Source organism: Conger conger, chromosome 13 (assembly GCF_963514075.1).
Source record: "Conger conger chromosome 13, fConCon1.1, whole genome shotgun sequence".
In the NCBI taxonomy this organism is placed as follows: Eukaryota; Metazoa; Chordata; class Actinopteri; order Anguilliformes; family Congridae; genus Conger; species Conger conger.
Window position 1 is genome coordinate 6,812,820 of NC_083772.1, and position 16,965 is coordinate 6,829,784.

Genomic DNA, 16,965 nt, shown 5'->3' on the forward strand with positions numbered 1-16,965 from the left:
TGCTGTATAAATGCCAGCCATTTACGCCTGTTTTCCGTTCTGGTTCCTCAGTGGTGGAATGACTTGCCTACCACTGTCAGGACAGCAGAATCCCTCCCCCTATTTCAACGCAGACTAAAAACACACCTTTTCAACTGTACCTTAGTCCTACCTCCTGATTTCCCCCACCCCCCTTTCTGATATCCCTATCCCTCTTGTCTAACCCCAACAAAAAAAAAATCACACTTATGATGACTATATGTTTAGAACAGCACTTCATGTGTATTTTCCTAGTTATGGATGTGATGCTTTGACTTGTGGAAGAACCTATGCACTTGTAAATCACTTTGGATTAAAAGCGTCTGCCAAATGACTAAAATGTAGATTTTACAGTGGAAGAGGACAAAACATGATGTGACAGTGTTTCACAGGAATCCTACTTAGCCTTCACTTGATTTACAAAATGCTTAGAGCCAGAATGGCAGATTGTCACCAATTACCTGTATGCCCTTATCACTGATATGCACTGATAACATATTCTCTTACTCAAATACATAATGGTGGATTGTCACCTTCCTTATTGTTGTTGTAACACTTGGTCATTCACAATTTCACAGTTATCTGCACGATCGGTGTGTATTTGAAAGCTACAGTAACAGGGGCGTCACTGTGACCTGCCTCCGCAGGAGCCCAAAAACTGAGCCATAGTGAAAGACTAAAGGAACTTATTGGTCAAAACATTATTATTTTGAGTCAATTTTCGACACTGTATTTTCTGATTTTCCATGGGCCCCCCCGATTGCTTCATGGTCCCCCTGGGGATCCCACAATTCTTCAATATCACTTTTTTATCAACTTCAAACCAGTTCCACCAATAACAGTTAGAGTAATTTATTTATATTACTTTATTATTCCAAAATCAGGACACATATTTAAATAATGAAAATAAAACAACATTTAAAATAGACTAAACCTTTTTTTACCATCTTTAGAGGCTTTTTATGATTATGATAAACTTCTACTTATCATTACAAACATGTCCAGTAAGTGAGAACATCGGTGGGACATCTGATTGGAGGGCTGTAGTGTAGCTGGGGTCACTGATTGGAGGGTTAGATTGGAGTCCAATGGTCTGGGAGCCTGGCAGTTAACCCAAATGTTGTGGATTTGCAGTGCTGCCATTGTACTATTAAGCAAAGCACTCCAACTCAATGATCAAATTAGCCAGTTGTATAAGGATAATTATGAATCAGAATATTCTAATACACACCTCCCATGTACAGTACACTACAGTTCATTCGTGCTGTGTAGAAATTTGGTTATTTTTTATTTGGCTCCACTGAATGAATTATTTAGAAAGTTATATATAAGATATTACGTGTTCAATGATAACTGGTAGCGTCATAACAGGGGCGATAGAGCAGTCATCTAGCACTCAGACAGTTGCGGCTCGATCCCTCGCCCTGGTTGTGTCAAAGTGTCCGGGAGCAAGACACCTAACGCCCAATTGCTCCTGATGAGCTCATTGGTACCTTGCATGGCAGCCTTTCCCTGTTGGTGTGAAAGCGCTGTGTAAATCCAGTTCATTTACCACCCTCTGGTGGCCATTTAACATCATTATTTACACTTACACATCAAACGATAATAGTTGCTGAACACAGACACACAATGCACACACTGCCCACCCTGCTGTTAAAGACCCAGAGAGACTCATTCATTCTGGATGTGTCCAGATACTGAGCAACAGTGTGAGCCACACCACATCGATAAATGAGATTCACTCAAAGTATTAATATTGGACATGTGTCATGTTGGAAGAACCAACATGATATGATAAACACAAACATCCTTACAGTGGCTATTATTGAATGTGCATTGTCTCAAATGTATCTCCCTCACCCCCTCACTGCCTCATTCATTCACTCTTTCACAGAACCTTACCTGCCTCTCTGACTGGGAATAATAATAATATCCACACAGTTGTTGCTCCCTTGAGCAGGGCCCTTAATCAGGGGGGGATTGTCTCCCGCTTAATCTAGACAACTGTAAGTCACTTTGGATAAAATCTTGAACCACATGCCTGTAATGTAGTGTCGCTAAATACTAACACAAGTAACGTCCATTAAAAAGCTAGCTAAATTGCTTATGTGAAAAGCAATGAATAAAACTGATGTTTTATGAATCATATCAGACGGCGGTTTTCTTAGCTCATTGCTATCACACCCATCTATCGCACCCTAGTGTGCAGTGGCCATCTTGGGGTGTGGGCGGGTGGGGTTTATAATGGGGGCGTAGAAATTTTTTTGATTTACACAGTTTTATTGAGTTATGAACAATCTTTTGGTTTTGTTGGGCTCTATAAAAACGCTTTTCAAAACATTTTACAAAGTGTCCTTCAGATGGAAAAATAAACTCATCTCTGTGACATGGCGGCACGGATGGTGCAGTGGGTAGCACTGCCGCCTCACAGCAAAGAGGTCCTGGGTTCGAATCCCCGACGGCCGGGGCCTCTCTGTACGGAGTTTGCATGTTCGCCCCGTGTCTGCGTGGGTTTCCTCCCACAGTCCAAAGACATGCAGGTTAGGCTGATTGGAGAGTCTAAATTGCCCAGAGGTATGAGTGTGTGAGTGAATGGTGGGTGTGCCCTGGGAAGGACTGGCGACCTGTCCAGGGTGTATTCCTGCCTTAAGCCCAATGTATGCTGGGATAGGCTCCAGCCCCCCTGCGACCCTGTTCAGGATAAGCGGGTTAAGATAATGGATGGATGGATGGATCTCAGTGACATTTTAATTACACTGGTATGCAGTGTAGGGGTCCTCGCACGGGCCGTCAAATAACGTAGGGATTTTACTCTACGAAACCGGGGCGCCAGTTAATGTTATGTAGCAGTATAACTGCAAAAAGTAACCAGTCTCATAAAATTACTGTCATCAGAAATATCCAACCACAAATTTAGTATTTCAATTAATAATTAAAATAACCAATATTAATAATTGAACATACCGATAACCTGAAGGTTGGAAGTTCTTCGAAAGACTGCTTTAACTCGGCTCTCATGTCTATGTGATTCCAAAACGGACACCGGGGTTCAATAAAATATATTTATTAAACAAACGTAAAACACAGAACAGAAACTAACAGGAAGTTAGTAAGGAAATTTAGTTGTGTATGTGAGCGTGAGCGTGTGCGTGCGTGTGGGCGCGGGCAAGCGCGCGTGTCTCTTGAACAAAGGAAAGTAAAGTGGGTGTGTTAGTTATTGTTAGCTGTGAGAAGACTACTTGCGTAGTTTACTCTATATATGCGCAAAAGACGGCGAATCAATTCACGTACATAGCTAACAAAATACATTCCAATGATTCACAAAAACAGTTAGACTAAACTAAACACTGGATATGCCTGAATGTTTGTTGTCTTACTGAGTCCATACGCATTGCTGGATCCAAAAGACGTGTTGTCCTTGTAGAAGCTGCGATGGTAATGTGAATGTACTGGAGAGATGCGCAGGCTGGGGCGTCTTAGCCGCGCGTTGTCGTCTGGTCCGCTCGGTTGCTGGAAGGATGTTCCCTTTTCCGGGTGGAAAAGTTTGTTGCTGTTGTTCGTTGGTGAGCTTTGCAGGAGTAAACTGATGTAGCGTTCCGCTTACACCAGTTTCCACTCGCTATACCGCGAGGTAACTAGGTGTGTCCGTCCGTAGGCCTGGTTGTGCGCTGTGCAGCATTCAGCCTCGGAGCAGATGAGCCGAAGCGAATGGCCAAAAAGGGCACGTCGAAGAAGGGTTGTTTTATTGGTTTTTATAATTTCTTTTAACAATTTAAAATATTTTTTATTTTTTAAAACACACTCAATAACACAAACAAATCATTTAAACAAACACTTAAACCAAAGGGAACAAAGAAGAACGGAATGAAGAGAAGAAGCAGAAGAGAGAGATCCCAAGAACGTGTCTTGCTCTTATACGGGAAAGTTTATTGCTCCCGCCATTACGGGATTGGCTGAACCAAGCTAGACGTCATGCAGGGTGGACGTCGCGGAATTGTCCTGTGGGAATGTGGAAGTTGTAGTTCCTACAGCAGCGTATTACTCAGCTTATATAATGGTTCTTGAAAAAGATAAGGCATTAACATCACATTTTAGGTCTTAGACAATAATAATGACTTATTTCTTATGAATATTTCTTGTTTTTAAAATAGAATGCAAATTAACAGGTAGGTGAAAATAGAAGGCATTGGCCAAAACAATATCCTGAAACCCAATACAAGACATTATATGTAATGTAACATGACAGGACATTTCTTTTTTTAGTAGATTGAGATACAGAGGACACACAGGACTATTGTGGCAGCCAATGAGAGAGCACACAGCAGCCCCAGACACACTGCAGCCAGCCTGTAGGGGTGTGAGCTTTGGCCACCTGTCTCTGTGGCCACAAGAAAAACAGCAGCATAAAACTATCCTGTAATCCGGCTAATAATGTGGCCTTCTCTGTCAATTTTACACTGTTTATTTTCACTGCAGAGAGAATATTCATTTGCCTTTCATATAATGTACCACCGCCCTGAAAATGGACTCAACCACAAAGTCTCTGTTATTCTATTCTGGGACATCAACAGCAGCTTCTTAATAGACTGCAACAAAGTTTCATTCTTAGCCTGATAGCACCACCAATCATAGACGTTTTGACACCATCTCAATTTTGGTTATGCCATTTATCACATTTTGTGACAAATCTCTTCAAGAGTTCTTACCTGTGTGCTGAGCTCTTGAGCTGTTGAGTGTGGTGTGGCCCAGAGTGCTGTATACATCTTCTTGTGTGGAGGCCAGTTCAGTGTGTATAGCCTCTGAATCTTTGGACACTGTAGATGCTGCCATTTCTGAAAACTGCTGCTAATGGTGACTGTGGTCTGTTGTACAGGAGGAAGTATGGTTGGAGGTTTTACGTCATCGCCTGGTTCAGCTGCGGTTACCTTATTTGAATGGTATCATGAAATGATAAAAGGAGAGAAATGTAAGGGTCATTTTCTTCATTGATTCTTAATTGACAATGTGTGTTAACATAAAAACAATCACAAGATTACAAATAGCCTTTTACTGATAATCCTTATTAGTATTAGACCACTTGCTGAATTAAGTGCTTACTAGGAGTCTTTCTCTTTCTCTCTCTCAGCAGACAGACAGCCTTTGACCTTAATGTCTCTGCTTCTCAGCTGGCATATTCTGGTCTTACAGCAAGATCGACAAGGGGTATTCAGAAGACTAAATACTGATAAATGTTCATGGCCAGCTTTGTCTTTTTGTTTTGGTAAAGCGCCCCCTACTGGAAAAGTGTGTATAAGACTCTTACTGTGTCTGATTCAAATCAGAAAGCCGGTAAGCTTTCTCACCTTCATTTCTTAGCAAATAAAAACGAAAGTTAATTCATGTATAGCTATCGTTGTTTTCACTGGGATCTGTTTCATCAGACGATGCTCACCTGTGAAATGTTAAAAAGGGCATTTTTTCCCTAAAAATGGTAACCTACACAACTCTCTCAAACAGCAGAAGGGCTTCATTGGGTTTCTCATCTGCCAATATGTCCGGCGTGTGGATGTGCGTTGATGTGATATCAATTAACAGTGGCAGTCAGACATTACTTCAAGTCAAGTAGTGGATTGTAACTTGAGTGTATAAGTTTTGTATCTGCTGTGTCCCTGCTTTGGACATACAGAATAAAGTAAAGGATTGGTGGAAGTGGCGACTAAATGTCTTGAATATAACCACGGACTCTTGCTTTTAGAGTAAGCCACTCAGTGATGGTAGTTTATTTAATTGGCCCATAACACTGTGTAGCTCCTGCTGCCACACTGCCGTAACCTTTCGTTCATTCGTTCATATACCAGCCTCTTTTACCAATCAGAAAACAGTGTTTAACCGCAAATGTACTGACGGTTCTCTTTTTACCTCTCTGTGTAACCAATAAACAAGGGGTTAGGTAATTACAGTATCAGTATGCAAGTACTTGCAAATTGGGCTATAGTTAGACACTTTTTTTGGTGGTTGAACTTGAGTGAGAATTTAGAAAAATGTGTTCACTGAATGCTTTTTTTGTCAAAGAAATGCAAAAATCATCCGGAATGATTATAAAATCATTCAATCCTGATCAGTGAGGGTCGCTAGAGAGCAATGAAGTCACAAGGTGGGCAGGTCAGGTGAAACCAGAAACACAATCTGCATCAACTTCAATCAGCACTTTGTTTCTCTGCACATTTGGCAGACGCTCTTATCCAGAACGACCTAGAAAAAGGTTCATACCCATAAACAGAGATAAGTGTGCTGGAAAACCCTAGAGGGAAATACAGTTTCAAGTACTCAGAACAGATGCAAGGACTTGGGCCTGGTAGATTACAGCAGTCGTGACCGAGAAGTGCAAGTGCGGAGAGGGGGGGACCTCCTGGGGTGGCTGAACGGAGAGGTCTGGCAGTGTGCAGGTGATCTAAACAAATGTCCCTATAGTATTTCATGATAAATGACTTATTTGAACCAATGAGGTTGGAAGTGCAAGATTTTGTCATAGATATGAATGACAATGTATTGAACCAGTGAATAGGCTGTGTTAAATGAGCTGACCATTTTGAGTCTTGTGTTTTTAGGTTTTTAAAATTTGGCACAAACTTGTGAGAGTAGCATGAAAATGATTGGAAAAAAACTGTAACAACGATAACCTTCCTTCCTAAGATTAGTGTTCCCGTTTTTTCATGATTTGTGCCTCTCTTGAACTTTGTGTTTCATGTTCATTCTTTATCACGCTCATGGGTTTTCCTGCCTTTCATACTGAGCCACAAGATGGCGATGTTACCTATCAGTTCTTGAGTAGAAAAGCAAAAATGACAAATTATAAAAATGATAACAGTGACTATTCTTCCTTTATAAGCATTCACAATTTTAAATGAATAACATTGCAGATTAGTGCAGTTTGGTCCACATAAAGTGCTCTTGTGGTCACTGTGAAAAGTTATTTTAAAAAGTTTTAAAAACTATCAAAAAATGCTTGTTTGCAATTGTAACAAAAAAGATTTTTCAATACTGAAACAAACCCACAGTTTGTTATAATTATATATAGATTTATTTTTACAGTATTCCGATTTTTTTTTAACAATGATTAAAAAGACTTCTACTGTTTCCACTATTCCCTTTATTTAGAACCACAAAAAGACCATAATGAAACATGTTTCAAGTGTTTTTTCATGCTATAGTAAAGTATTGTAAAAACAACTAAAAAAACAACACTGAATCTATAGGTATCTTTTGTGTGGGCGATCTAGACAAATGTTCCAATAGTATTGAATGAAAATAATTTTAACCAATGAGCTTCCAATTTTGAGGTTTCGAAAAGTGAGCACAAGCTTATGAGATTAACATCAAAGTGATTGAAATATGTTTTCAAAAACTGAATGGAATATAATTGTTACTACTTCATTAGTTTGCCATTCATGAGCATTAATATACAGTCGCATTCACAAACACTCTTTGCTGAACGCGAACTCATGGACTTGCTTCTCTCATACAGGTGGACTGAGATAAAGGTAACACAGGAAACACATACACCTCAATTCAATCAACATTTGTCATTACAATAATTAGCAAGAACACATTTCTTCACCGGCACTGTTTGGAAAGTTCAGCAATTTACTAAACTGAGTATGAAGATATATAATATCACTGACACTTAAGTGTAAGTTAAGCATAAATGGTGATTGAATTGAAGCCATAGAGTCACATACTGTACAGTACCACTTGTGGCTACATATGATTTATCGCTTTTGTTCACAGCCTCTGTATGGAGACCTACTGCTAATATTGTTTTAATGGCTTAACCATTTTAAAAGTGAATGAGAACTCTTGCTATTAGGAGATGCTTTCACACAATGAAGGCATAAGACATCAACTTGTGTAGCAGGGTCATTGCTGTTGTAGATGTCGGTTGAAATTCACACTATCACAACCTCTTAAAGAGTGTCTTTTAAAAGTATGTGGTTTGTGAGTTTTATAGACCCAGAGAGACTCATTCTGGATGTGTACAGATACTGAGCAACAGTGTGAGCCACACCACATCGATAAATGAGATTCAGTCAAAGTGTTAATATTGCACGTGTCACGTTGGAAGAACCAACATGATAAATGCAATTATCCTTACAGTGGCTATTTTTGTTGCCCAGTTGTTGTGCCCTTGAGCAGGGCCCTTAATCAGGGGGGATTGACTCCTGCTTAATCTAGTCAACTGTAAGTCACTTTGGATAAAACTTTGGACGGTTCGATCTGCCGTCCGGGCTGTGTCGAAGTGTCCCTGAGCGAGACACCCAACCCCCAAAATGCTCCTGACGAGCTGGTCGGTGCCTGCTGTAAGAACCACAACTCCCACAATCCCACAGGACAATTCCGCGACGTCCACCCCGCATGACGTCTAGCTTGGGTGATGGCGGGAGCAATGAACTTTCCCGTATAAGAGCAAGACACGTTCTTGGGATCTCTCTCCTCCCTTGTGCTTCTCTTCTTCTCTTCACTCTCTTCGCCCACTTCTTCGAAGCACCCTTTTTCGCCATTCGCTTCAGCTCATCTGCTCCGAGACTCGGACAGAGGCTGAATGCTGCTCAGCGCACTACCAGGCCTACGGACACACCCAGTTACCTTGCGGTAACTTCGTGGCCTATAGTGAGTGGAAACTGGTGTACGCGGAACGCTACATCAGTTTACCCCTGCAAAGCTCACCAAAGAGCAACAGCAACAAACTTTTCCACCCGGAAAAGGGACCAACGAACATCCTTCTAGCAACCGAGCGGACCGGACAACAACGCGCGGCTAAGACGGGAAGCCCCCAGCTTTGCGTACCTCTCCAGGACACGCATTCACAGTACCATCACGGCTCCTATAAGGACAGCACGTCTTTTGGATCCAGCAATGCGTATGGACTCAGTAAGACTAAACAAGCATTTGCAGGCATAGCCAATGTTAGCTTAGTCTTAACTGTTCTTTTGAATCTGTGTTTCTATATTTGCTTTGTCTTATCATTTGAATGTATTCTGTTAGCCGTTTATGTACGTGAATTGATTTGTCGTCTTTCGCACATATATAGAGTGAACTACACAAGTAGTCGCTCTTCTCACAGCTAACACTCATACTCATTAACACACCCAGAACTCTAGCTTACCCAAGCTAGCTACTCCCACTTTTACCTTTCCTTTGTTCAAGCGACACGCGCGCTTGCGCGCACACACACCCTAACTTCCCCTCCTAATTCCCGTTAGTTTATCTGTTCTGTGTTTGTACATTGTTTAATAAATATATTTTATTAAAACCCGGTGTCCATTTTGGAATCACATAGACATGAGAGCCGAGTTAAAGCAGTCTTTCGAAGAACTTCCAACCTTCAGGTTATCGGTATGTTTAATCATTTAATATTGGTTATTTTAATTATTAATTAAATTACTAAATTTGTGGTTAGATATTTCAGATAACAGTAATTTTATGAGACTGATTACTTTTCGCAGTTATACTGCTACATAACATTGACAGTTATAATGCTACCAAACTTAACTATCCAAATACTGCTTACCTAGCCGACTAAAAATACCGAAACACAAAGTAAATCACAAAGACAACAATTAAGGTTCACGGGGAGGTAGGGAGGGATGGGGAGAGGTGCTGCTTGAAGAGGTACGTCTTCAGTTTGCGCTTGAACGTGGGGAGAGATTCTACAGTTCTGACCTCAACGGGGAGTTTGTTCCACCACTGTGGAGCCAGAACAGACAGTAGTCGTGAGCGTGAGGTGGAGGTTCGGAGAGGGGGAGGTGCCAAGCGGCATGTGGAGGCTGAACGAAGAGGTCTGGCAGGGGTGTAGGGTCTGATGATTTTTTGTAGGTAAGCTGGGGAAGACCCCTTCACTGCTTGGAAGGCTAGCACCAATGTTTTGAATTTGATGCGAGCCATGACAGGCAGCCAGTGGAGGGAAGTAAGCAGGGGGGTGACGTGTGAGTATTTGGGAAGGTTGAAGACCAGATGAGCTGCTGCATTCTCAATAAATTGGAGGGGTCTGGTGGCAGACGCTGGGAGGCCAGCCAAGAGGGAATTGCAGTAGTCCAGGCGGGACAGAACCATCGCTTGGACTAGGAGCTGGGTCGAGTAGGGGTTGAGAAAGGGGCAGATTCTCCGTATGTTGTATAGGAAGAACCTGCATGACCGGGTCACCGCCGCAATGTTCTCGGAAAGGGACAAACATATTAATTTGCCTTTCGTATACTGTACCATAGCCCTGAAAATGGACTCAAGCACAAAGTCTCTGTTACTCTGTAGCCCTATGGAAAATTTGGCCTATGTCACGTTTCAGGTCTGTCTTGCCTTTTTTTATGTTTTATCATTTGTCTTAGTCACGTATTGTCTTTCATGTATTATGTTAGTCTAGGTTCGTCATGTTGTTTAGTTTGTTTCTTGTTACGATTTATTTTCTCGTCATGTCTAGTTATGTTTCGTTACGATTATTTTACCTTATGTTGAGTGGTTATCGTCTTAGTTCGTTTAGTGTGATGTTTTGATTTATGTTTATTGTTACGCTGACTGGTCGTTGTTTAAACATACACTTTTACATGTCTTTCCACAAACCTTGCGTTCCGTCTCTCTCTCTCTCTCTCTCTCTCTCTCTCTCTCTCTCTCTCTCTCTCTCTCTCTCTCTCTCTCTCTCTCTCTCTCTCTCTCTCTCTCTCTCTCTCTCTCTCTCTCTCTCTCTCTCTCTCTCTCTCTCACCCTAATTGTTTCCATTTGTCTATTTACTAAAACTACTAACGCTAGATCAGGATTGGGTAAAACTAACAAACTCTTTCCTTACGTTTCTCGTGCATGTCATTTACTAAATTACTAATGCTAGGGCAGGATAGGGGTATTACTAACGATTACTAATTACCTTGTTAAACTTGTCATCCATCGCACCTGTTTTCCATTCCCTTGCTGCTCTCTAACTAATTGTCTACACCTGCATTTATAGCCCAGTCGCACTTCTGTTCTGATCCAAGCCTGCCTACCGACCATTGTTTATTGATTTCTGTTTCGTTGACCATCGTTTGTTTTTGACCACGTCCTCGCCTACCGTTTTTGTACCTTTGTCTCGCTGATTGTTTTATGGTTTCGACTTCCGCATCGCCCTCGACTACGACCCTGCCTGCCGTCCGCCTGTACTTCTGCCCCGCTGACAGCTCTCCTGCTACCGGACCTTCCTGCACGTCTACCGACTACGAGTTTGCCTCTTCCCTCGGCACCGTGCTTTTTGTTTGTTTATTGTTTGTTTGGCTGGATCTACGTGTATGGACTTTGCTTGTTTTGACTACGCTCCTGGGATTCGTCCCGAATAAAGCCCTGACGGGACTTTTGTCGCGCATCTTGGGTCCAACCCCCACACACCCGTCTCAGCCTAGATATTAAAAGTTCAAAGTTCATAAATAGGAATTAATAAATAGTATAAATAGGATTTAAAAGGTTAACTATGCAGCGGTTTAATATTGCATATTGTGCCATTGTCAGGATTTCATGGTTAAGTTCATGTATTGTGTTAATTACCTGATATGAAATGTATTTTGTTTTCCAAAATACTATGTTCACAATGCTGGACATATTGTAAAGATGTTTTATTTTGCATACTGTGACAAAAGATTAAAGTTTTGCTTTTTGTTTATTGTCATTAGCCAATGAAAAGTGAGTTGAAGGTCGGGGATCAGGAGGAAGTGGAAAAAACGGGAGAGTGAAGAAGGAGATATTGGGGGAAAAACGCGAGGAATGTGTTGCTGTGCTGTTGTGGTTTTAAAACGTTAACAGTGGAAATATGTAGTCCACATATTTCCAAAGTGCTTGAAGAGAGTAATAACGTGAGTACACAACCCGTGAACGGACGGACTGTTTTGAACAATTTATTCCGAAGAGGAGTTCAACGGTCGGGTGGTCTGCCATCTTGCCTAGCTTAGCTCTACACTGAGATAGCTAGCTGTTTTTGCTCATGGACTGTGTGTTCGCCAACCCGGAGAGCCCGACAAGTTTGCGTAAACCAGAGGAGACGGTAACACAAGAGATTCCTGCGATTCCGACCAACGAAACACACTTTCCGGAGAGGAGCTTTGCGCCCGCTGCCTGTTCCAGGAACTGTGAGTTGTCGTTGTCCTCTAGCTCATTTAGAGTGAAGGAGCCGCCATTTGGTGTGCTACACCGCACACAAGCTACGCGCCAGGCCTGCAACAACCACTTTCACTTGGGGTATTTTTAGTTACTCTATAGGGTTTATTTCATTTCATTGAGGTATTTCATTTCATTGAGGCTTAGTCTTAGAGGCTTTGTAGGTACTTGAATGTGCTCTTGCAAACTATTTTGTTAAGCCGTGAAAGAAAACTGAATTGAATGACTAATTGACAAAAGGAATTATGTTGTGTAGTTAACTTATTTTACAAACATTTCAGTGCCTGTGAATGGTTATTTGCAGTTAAGCTTGAGAACCTAGAGCTATAGTTTCTTTAGAGTGAGCCTTTTAGTAGCCTACACTATAAGTTAACATACAAATGAAGTGAAAGCTAATAATTTAAAAGTGATTAAATACCTTGTAGTCATAACAGTCTTTCTATACAGTAATTAATACACAGTGAAAAGACAATATACACACACTTATTGTTAGAGATAACACTTTAGTTAAAGAACTCAGGTTAGCTACCCCTATTAATTGCCCGGACAGCAAAGGGGCGCTACAACTCTATTCTGGGACATCAACAGCAGCTTCGTAATAGACTGCAGAAGAGTTTAATTCGTAGCCTGATAGCACCACCAATCGTAGACGTTTTGAGACCATCTCAATTTAGGTAATGCCATTTATCACATTTTACGACAAATCTCTTCAAGCGTTCTTACCTGTGTGCTGAGCTCTTGAGCTGTTGAGTGTGGTGTGGCCCAGAGTGCTGTATACATCTTGTTGTGTGGAGGCCAGTTCAGTGTATATACCCTCTGAATCTTTGGAGACTGTAGATGCTGGCATTTCTGAAAACTGCTGCTAATGCTTTCTTTCTTGCTTGCTTGCTTGCTTTTTTATATTATGTGTCACTGTGGTCTGTGGTACATGAGGAAGTTTGGTTTGAGGTATTACAACATTGTTGCTAGCAGTCTGCTTCCTTTCTATGCAGAATACTGCAAACTATACAAACTGAATTTAATCAAATACTTGATTTGCTTTTTCCAGTGATTTGCTTTGCTTCAACAATGACGCACACTGTCCTTTTCCAAAGCCTTAACATGCGAAGCGCCGCTATTATGTAGCATCCCTGAATTTCAGCCACTTGAGTGATATTAGCCTTCCCAAAACAACAATGTGTGTATGATTAGGCCAGCCTTGGAGCTGAGGACACAGGTAAGAACAGCAGCTCATCATTGAGTATGACATGATTTATGTGGTTAATATAATAGTCTCTACAAGGGGAACCACATGTGCTGGTCATTAGGGATGTGAATATTTGGGTATCTCACGATTCGATTCGATTCCGATTCTTAGGGTCACGATTCGATTCAAAATCGATTCTCGATTCAAAAATTGATACAGTGCATAGTGTGTTAATGAGGCAAATTATGGCATCAAAACAGAATACAGTTCGTATAAGATAATGATGCAGGTTGCGTCTTTCATAGGCTTTAGCTATATCCTCAGCGTTTGAAATGTCAGCGATTCGCTGAGTGTGCAGATGTCACTTGAGCTTCCACATTTTCTCACCTGTGGAGAGAGGAGAGCGGCACAAATAGCCGGCTGCTGCTCCAGAAATCTTTCGATCATTTCGAAAGCGCTGTTCCATTACATTATTGGCATTTAGCAGAGGCTCTTATCCAGAGCGATGTACAACAACGTGCATACCCATAACCAGGGATAAGTTCGCTGAAAGACCCTAGAGGGAAGTACAATTTCAACTGCTAGCTGTACAACAAAGATAAGGACCATGGCCAATTTTTATTTATTTCTTTATTTTTATTTTTGAACAAAGAAACAAACAACAGAGCAAAAGTGACCAAAGTTAACTATCCAAACACTGCTTACCTAGCCAACTAAAAATACCGATACACTTTGTGCTTTGTGGACTTGGAGAAGGCTTTCGACCGTGTCCCCCGGGGAACCCTGTGGGGTGTACTGCGGGAGTATGGGGTACCGGGGCCGTTGTTACGAGCCATCAGGTCCCTGTACAACTAAAGTGAGAGCTGTGTCCGCATTCTCGGCACAAAGTCAAGCACGTTTCCGGCGGGTGTTGGACTCCGCCAAGGTTGCCCCTTGTCACCGGTCCTGTTTGTGGTATTCATGGACAGGATCTCAAGGCGCAGCCGAGGTGAGGAGAGTGTCCGGTTTGGTGACCTCAGAATCGCATCTCTGCTTTTTGCGGATGATGTGGTTCTGCTGGCTTCATCGGACCGTGACCTTCAGCACGCACTGGATCGGTTTGCAGCCGAGTGTGAAGTGGCCGGGATGAGAGTCAGCACCTCCAAGTCCGAGGCCATGGTTCTCTGCCGGAAAACAGTGGATTGCTCCCTCCGGGTTGGGAACGAGTCTTTGCCCCAAGTGAAGGAGTTCAAGTATCTCGGGGTCTTGTTCACGAGTGAGGGTAGAAGGGAGCGTGAGATCGACAGGCGGATCGGTGCAGCGTCAGCAGTAATGCGGGCGTTGCACCGGACCGTTGTGGTGAAGAGGGAGCTGAGCCGGAAGGCGAAGCTCTCGATTTACTGGTCGATCTACGTCCCAACCCTCACCTATGGTCACGAGCTTTGGGTAGTGACCGAAAGAACGAGATCGCGTATACAAGCGGCCGAAATGAGCTTCCTCCGTAGGGTGGCCGGGCTCAGCCTTAGAGATAGGGTGAGGAGCTTGGACATCCGGAGGGAGCTCGGAGTAGAGCCGCTGCTCCTTCGCGTCGAAAGGAGCCAATTGAGGTGGTTCGGGCTTCTGATCAGGATGCCTCCCGGGCGCCTCCCTTTGGAGGTTTTCCGGGCTCGTCCAACTGGGCGGAGACCCCGAGGGAGACCCAGAGCCCGCTGGAGAGATTATATATCTCTCCTGGCCAGGGAACACCTCGGGATCCGCCAGGAGGAGCTAGAATGCGTTGCTGGGGAGAGGGACGCCTGGAATACCCGGCTTTGCCTACTGCCCCCGCGACCCGACTCCGGATAAGCGGGTGATGATGGATGGATGGATGGAAGCAAGTCACAGAGACAACAATTAAGGTTCACAGGGAGGTAGGGAGGGATGGGGAGAGGTGCTGCTTGAAGAGGTGTGTCTTCAGCTTGCGCTTGAAGGTGGGGAGAGATTCTATAGTTCTGACCTCAATGGGGAGTTCGTTCCACCACCGTGGAGCCAGAACAGACAGTAGTCGTGAGCGTGAGGTGGAGGTTCGGAGAGGGGGAGGTGCCAAGCGGCCTGTGGAGGCTGAACGAAGAGGTCTGGCAGGGGTGTAGGGTCTGATGATTTTTTGTAGATTAGCTGGGGAAGACCCCTTAACTGCTTGGAAGGCTAGCACCAAAGTTTTGAATTTGATGCGAGCCATGACAGGCAGCCAGTGGAGGGAAGTAAGCAGGGGGGTGACGTGTGAGTATTTGGCCAGACGAGACGAGCAGTTGTGTTTTGGATGTCTGGATGTTACTAATATGATTATTATGATTAGTATTATAATAACAGATTCCTCCGGGCACCTGTGTGGCAAACTGAAGAGCCCCTAAAGGTTCCTCCAGGAACATTTCATTTTAATTAATTAATTCATTATCCTAACCCGCTAATCCTGAACAGAGTCGCACAGAGTACACCCTGGACAGGTCGCCAGTCCATCGCAGGGCACACACATCATTCACTCACATACTCATACCTATGGGCAATTTAGACTCTCCAATCAGCCTAACCTGCATGTCTTTGGAGTGTGGGAGGAAACCAGAGTACCCGGAGGAAACCCACGCAGACACGGGGAGAACATGCAAACACCACACAGAGAGGCCCCGGCCGACGGGGATTCGAACCCAGGACCTCCTTGCTGTGAGGCGGCAGTGCTACCCACACCCATTCCGTGCCGCCCTCTGTTGATATGAAATAAATGAAAGGAAATGTGACAATGTGTTTGCTTCACATTGGTGTCGTGTTACAGTGGAAGAAGATAAAAAATGATATGACAGCGTTTCACAGGAATCCTACTTCGCTTTCACTTGATTTTCAAAATGCTTAGAGACAGAATGGCAGATTGTCACCAATTACCTGTATGGCTTTATCACTGATGTGCACTGATAACATATTCTCTTACTCAAATACATAATGGTGGATTGTCACCTTCCTTATTGTCGTTGTAACACTTGGTCATTCACAATTTCACAGTTATCTGCACGATCGGTGTGTCCTTGAAAGCTACAGTAACAGGGGCGTCACTGTGACCTGCCTCCGCAGGAGCCCAAAAACTGAGCCATAGTGAAAGACTAAAGGAACTTATTGGTCAAAACTTTAAAACGTTATTATTTTGAGCCAATTTTTCGACACTGTATTTTTTGATTTTCCATGGGCCCCCCTGACTGCTTCATGGTCCCCCTGGGCCTCCTCAGTCAAAAAATCCCACAATTCTTTAATATCACTTTTTCATCAACTTCAAACCAGTTCCACCAATAATAGTTAGAGTCATTTATTTATATTACTTTATTACTCCAAAATCAGGACACATATTTAAATAATGAAAATAAAACAACATTTAAAAGCTGGTTGTTTTTACTAGACTAAACTTTAAAAAATCATTTTTATGATTATGATTAACTTCTACAAATTTTTATCAGTCCACGATTCAGTAAGGGATCATTACAAACATGTCCCGTAAGTGAGAACATCGGTGGGGCGTCTGATTGGAGGGCTGTAGTGTAGCTGGGGCCCCTGATTGGAGGGTTAGATTGCAGTCCAATGGTCTGGGAGCCTGGCCGTTAACACAAATGTTCTGGATT